Below are 6000 nucleotides of genomic sequence, written 5' to 3'. Positions count from 1 at the left end.
CATCAGCAGTTTTTGTGTTATCATCGGCAATGTGCACACTGCAGAATCCAGTATAGAAAGAGCTTCAGAGAAAAATCAATCACATTATATTACTGTGGACATGCTTTATTGACCTCTGTTGGTGTTCACACATTTCATACTTGATTTGTATCTACTGGCGGGCATTTAGAACAATGTGGGCAATTTGGGCAATGAGGAAAAACAGGGCAGCATTTTCAAGCCCGGAGCCCATGCTTATAGATTGAGTGCTACTTCATGAAAAAGAGGAACCTATTTAGATGCACTTTCTGCATACATTTCATGAAATACCCCGAAGCAATGGATGGAACTGCCCCTTTATTCAGTTCATTCAGGCCTATACTTTGGGCTGAGTTGTTATATATATATATATATATATATATACATATGCCATATATGGTTGGATAAGGGCCAGCCACACGGTACAATGTGCGAAATATCTTGCTCAGGCAGACAACAGTAAATAAGATTTGGATGTCTCATTATCTGAACACCAAGCTGTGACAGATGCATTCATCCAAAATGCATTGTATCTAAAGGTTAAGAGTAGTTATGAGAAAAGTAATGTATTATTAAAATACCTTTCGGAGTGAAGTACCTTCTGATATATTTTCCTTGGTAATGAAAGTAGGATTCGGTGGAAATGTAGTAATTTGGAGGCCCATTTCTTCAAGCCTTTATTCCCCCTCTCCCTCTTCAACAATTTATCTGGGGAGAGTGAAGAGCTCACAGCTAGCGAACAGACAGTAAACATTTTGTTATAGTCAGAACCATCTCTTATTACTGGTTTTTCATTAAAAAAGAAAGCCTTTCGAAGCATTCAAAGCATTTCGGCGGATGAAGATGCTTCACAATTTTCTCCCTCTCACCCTCTTTCTCTCCTCACTATACCTGAATCCTTTCTCTTTTTGATGCTGTTAAGGGAGTAATTGAGTGCAGAAAATGGCTTGGCTTATTTGGACTGAGCCTGATCCAGAAATGATTAAAGCTAAAGGGGTTTGAGGTATTCAAAAAGAGAGAATGACAGAAAGAATATGGTTAATGCTTTTTTCTTTTTCTATTTTGTGAGGAGAGAAGGAGACGGGAGGGGTGGTCAGGCTGAGCACCGAGCAGCCAGACAGGTTGGTGTTCGAGGGGACTCGAGGGGAGGGGGGTGTGGACGCACAGAATAGCCCCTACTCATACCCCTATTAAAAGCATCACGGTTGTCAGAGACGGTAAAAAGACAGGAAATCACTGTAAGAAATGAAGCTTCTTTTACCAATTACTGAATACCGAGTGCACACCTTGGAGTTCTTTGTCCTTTGTAGCACCAGTTCCCTGTCTCTCAACCCCTTTCTTCCTCTTTTTCTTTCTTCCTGCCTTTCTCTCTCTCGCTGGCTTACAGCCTTTGAGTCAGATGCATTAGCACCAAGGCCTGGAGAAGAGGCAGCATTTTCAAAGCCCAGTTGGACTCACTTCTAGCCTGTCGTCGTAGCTCCTTTTCAGGCTTTTATTCACAGACAGCAGGGGCAGGTCTGAAAGAGACGCCCTCAACCTCTCCACTCAAACATTTATCTCTCCCTTTTTCCCTTGCTACAGCAGAGATGATTAGCAAAGGGAGCCATTTACTGATTCGCAGCACCTTTCCATACAGAGTGTTAGAAAATAAAAAGGGTGCACATTCAGTATGTCTGATTAACACACACCCACACAGTTGTGCACATTCAAACACGTCCTCCAACAAACATGTATCGTACATGGGCACAGTCAGTCAAGCACACAGACAAATCTGTATCGTTCAAATTGCACAGTGGTGACAGCAGTGGTTTTTTTGGGTGGGTTTTTGTCCCTAAATAAAGTCTCTTTTATCTCATCAATAATTGATATGAGTGTGAGCCTTTAGTTGAGGATCTGTCAGGTCATTGAGTTTGGATAGATGAGCTCTGCTTTGCCCCCTCACCCCAGAAATGACTCTTGGGACCTATAAACACCTTGCAGACTGGCTCTCCATCCCACCTATTGACAAAGTCAGTTAATTACCTCCCTGTTAAAACAATAGTGGATAGCCCATGCAGTCTGTAGAGACCATTTAATGCCTTTGGTTGTTTGACTTTGTAGCCTGTACATCTGTGTAACAGCACAGCACAGCAACATCCTGAGCCAATGGGAGCTGCGTTAATGTGGTTTCACATCATGGATTTTGCGAGGATTGTTGCTGTGGATGCAGTAATCGTGATAGCCACTGGTAATGGTGTCGTTAAAGATATACTTTCCAAATCAGAGGTTCACAGAGCATATTTGCCATGGATATAGCTGCCTTCAGGATCCATAACATTGTTAGTGGGTTTTCATAGATATGCTGATGGATGCTGTCGGCTTGTTCATGGTTTGCTCTTATCAAGACACATGAGGATATTATTATGTAAGATTACTCATTTTGAAGGGGTTTAACTCAGGGTCTGTTTCTCTGCAGCCACTCCAAACACCCCAACCCCAACCCTTCTCCACACCAATTCCTTTACATCATCCTAACCTCATCTGTCATCCCCGCTAGCAGACAGCAGGAGACACTTTTCAAATCACCCAGTATTTTGCCACGAGCGTTGTTGTGATGCTAATAAGATTTTCATTTATTTGGAAATGTATGGCTTCATTTTAGCTCCCTGCATGAGTACAGGTGTTTTTAATGGTTTGAGATTTTTGGCGTGGTGTTAATGTCAACCATCAGGAAGTTGCCAGAGTTGACAGTGTGAGTGTGCGCGCGTGTGTGGCGTGAGACATAGCTGCTCTCTGGCAGCCATTTGCAAGGTTAATGTTGTAGAAAACAACATCCATCTCTCCGTTCTCCCCTCGCAAAACAGTTTCATTAGTCCTACAGCTCTGACCCCTCTTCTTATATCGTTGTCGAATGTGACATGCGTCATATTATCAACGAGTGATACGATCAATAACATTTCAGAGTCAGCACCACTGCCAAGGTACCCATCCTGCGTGCATATTTTAAAACAGAGTTAAATTGGCATGGTGCTGCCTGGCTATTTCTCATTCATTCCCAGTGGGCTAATAAGACACGCTGAAGGCACTGACTATCAATAATAATAACAGAGTGAGTTAAGTTTGAGGCTGTTATGATGAACAAAGCTTGCATGCCTTTGAACAGCTTTTTGTTTCTTGTTTTTAGTGCTGACATGTTGGTGTTCTGGGCGAGTAAGTCTCAGACAAACACTCAGATTAATTACATTAATAAAACAAAAATACAACTGGGATCAGCCATGGTCTCTGCCTCAGTCCATCTATCCTGTTTGGATAAACTCTGCTGAAATATAATATTCATATACATTACTGGTTAATTAACTTTGTTGTCTTAAAATGCTATCTTCCCACTGAGGTAACACAGTTGTTGATTCTTTTATAGCAAGAAATTTTCATATGAGGCGATAACTGTTGGTATAATAAAAAAACAACAACATCCCATTGGGATTTAAATAGTTGGAGCCTGGAACTGGTTTATTTCTTGCTTGTGATGAGAGTGGGTAAATATTATTACTAGATAAATACATTTAAAAGGAAACGCTATAGATGATTTTTTTTTTTTTTGATTGGTCTGCTAATAGCGACATTATCTCTAATCACATCGGGAGTTTGGAAGAATTTTTTTTCTTGAAATTTTATTTGTGTTCAGTAATACAGAGAAAACCCCAACAATGAAACAACAACCTATCAGCATGCACTTGGTGACAGTAGGAAGGAAAAACTCCCTTATAACAGGAACAAACGTCCAGCAGAACTAGCCTCAGGGAGGGGGCAGCCATCTGCAGCGACCGGTTAGGGGTGAGGGGAAGCAGAAGGGACAAAAGACACCACCAGTGGTTGTGAATACAGAGAAAATCCGTACACCCTCAGCTGTGGCTGAATGTGCACAAATCTAAATTAAGACCCACTGTAGGACCTATTTTGAATGCAACTTTTAGGATGGGAAACTATCAAAGCCTGTGGCTTTGATAGTTTCTGTTAAACCTGAGTTAAGTTAATGGGTTGTTTTAATAAGTTTTATACTGACTATATGATGCTGCCTCAATCTTGAACTGGTGCGCCTTATCGCAGGTTCAGATTATAACACCATAGATTGAGACACAACTAATATTGCCTGTCACAGGCAGGCAGAACAACCAGAGTGTGATCAAAACCAAGAGCTGGATGCTGTTCTCAGCCTTTTAAAATGAGCAATGAGTACGAAATGCATCACATAAAGTGACACATCATCTTTCCTTTACCCTATTTATTCCGGGGGGAGGGGGGTCTCTCAACTGGCAGGATACAATGACTGGATGAACATATTAATGTTTTTTTATGCATCAGAAGGAACATAACGTGTATTGTGTGGTAATCCAAAAGGCAGTAAAGCAAGCATTTTTGTCAGGTAACACAAAAGTCTTCAAAAAAAAATAAAAAATCCTTACCTTGATCTTTTGGGGGCTTTTACCAGAAAAATAAAAAGCTTCATAAATTAAAGTCAGTGACGTTTCTGCACTGAGCATTATTTTGTATCTGTAACACAGACCTGAGTTTAAAAACATAAACTGACAGCATAGAAAAAAACAAAAAAAATTGGAAATTGGAAACAAATTCACAGATCTGTAGGAGTTTTTTTCAGTCTCCATACAGGGCTTTGTCATTATTCTTAGAAATCATATATTTATTTATGTTGTGGAAATTACAACATGCTTTGGTTAATGACAAAAAAATATTGTAATGAATACAAAATGTTGCACCTGTTTTTTGTTAATGCATTGTACTTAAAACATGTTCATATTGCATAAAATACTTTAAGACAACTGAAACAAACTCGTCATTGATTTAGGAATTTGAAATAATCCTTGATTAATTTAAAAATAAGAAGAAGACAAAAAAAGGTATAGATATCCCGGAAGGTGTAAAATTATCTAACTGGGGATTTTACAATAAAATCATACTGGGTTCTAAAATTCAGGATACCGATGGTGGATCATTGTTGTTTTTTTAGCATAGACACTGTCAAATATATTGATGCTGCTGTTTCCTGTGAGTGTGTCAAATGCATTTTTTAAAATGGACAAAACAATGGAGTGAAGGTCTCCTGTTCAAACAAAGTTAGAGTCTGACACATTTATAAAATGACCTGCAGGTAATCAGTAAGTAAAATATTCTTAAGCCCGAGCCAGCAGAAATGGACAAAAAAGCACTGATAAATTGCTGTGCTCATTGTGAATTCCATACTCAATTGTGGCATTTTCCAGGGTAAATGGAATTGTACATTAAAGTCTGAATATGCCTGACTTTGGGGGAGTGATACATTTTATTTTCCTTTTTTCCCTACAGATGTGGCCCGTGGAAGCCACAGTATTGCAGTGCTTTCAGTGAAAAGGCCATCTTTAGGACCTCTTGATCAATCTGTGACCTTTAAGTACACAGCCATCTCGTAAATAGGAGGGTGCGCTTACAGAGACTTCAAAAGCAAGGGGACCCGATAATTTCAAAATGGAGCGGTGTGGAGTGGCGCTGGTGGGGAGTCCATAAAAGCCTGCCTTGTTCTCAACACACCTCCTCTTTGCTCCACAACAGCCAGTTAGGGTAATAGCTCAAGGGAGAAAGGAGAAGAGAGAGAGACAGAGACAGAGAGATAGAGGAGGAGGGATGGATGGAGGGAGCGAAAAACAGGTAATTACTTGTAATCATTGGTTGAGGAAGAGCTGATGATCCCTCCAGTATAACAGATTGTACTGTTCCCCGTTGAAAAACACTGAGGAAGCCGGATGTGGCACTGTCGGCAGTAACGACTGGGAAATTAGTTGGTAACCTTAAACCCCCTTCGCAATCATGGAGAAATACTCTTTCCCTCTTTCTCTCCTTTTCTCTCTCATTGAGAGGAGTTATATAAATCTCAATGTTCCACTCAATAAGCACCGTATAAGTAGGGACTATGGGTCCTTTATTATATTACAATCTTTTTTATTTAGATTG

This window comes from Neolamprologus brichardi, chromosome 13 (assembly GCF_056152115.1).
Source record: "Neolamprologus brichardi isolate AB-2024 chromosome 13, ASM5615211v1, whole genome shotgun sequence".
Taxonomy (NCBI): Eukaryota; Metazoa; Chordata; class Actinopteri; order Cichliformes; family Cichlidae; genus Neolamprologus; species Neolamprologus brichardi.
The sequence above is the reverse complement of the archived record's forward strand: the minus strand, read 5'-3'. Positions refer to the sequence as shown.